The sequence below is a fragment of the Rhagoletis pomonella genome, unplaced genomic scaffold (assembly GCF_013731165.1).
Source record: "Rhagoletis pomonella isolate Grant_MI unplaced genomic scaffold, Rhpom_1.0 Rhpom_scaffold_00002, whole genome shotgun sequence".
NCBI lineage: Eukaryota > Metazoa > Arthropoda > Insecta > Diptera > Tephritidae > Rhagoletis > Rhagoletis pomonella.
This window is the reverse complement of record NW_023458556.1, coordinates 61,004,394-61,004,831: the sequence shown is the minus strand read 5'-3', so window position 1 is coordinate 61,004,831 and position 438 is coordinate 61,004,394.

The following is a 438-nucleotide window of genomic DNA, read 5'->3' as shown; positions in this document are numbered from 1 at the left end:
TTCGGGCGGTTCTACTGGTGGTTCTTACTCCTCAGGCGGATCAGTGGGAGACTCATACTCGTCAGTTGGTGCCATAGGTGGATCAATCTCTTCGGGTGGCGGTTCTTCTTACTCTGTACCATCCAACGCATATCTCCCACCTATTTCAGGCCACTCAGCATCGGCTCCTGCTCCAGTTTACTCTGCACCAGCTCCAGCTCCCGCGTACTCTGCTTCAGCTCCAGTTCCAGTTCACTCTGCACCAGCTCCAGCTCCCGTTTACTCGGCACCAGCTCCAGCACCCGTGGAATCAGCTCCAGCTTCAGTTCACTCTGCACCAGCTCCAGCTCCCGTTTACTCGGCACCAGCTCCAGCACCCGCGGTTTCTGCTTCTGCTCCAGCTCCAGTTCAGTCTGCACCAGTTCCAGCTCCAGTGTACTCTGCTCCTGCTCCTGCTCC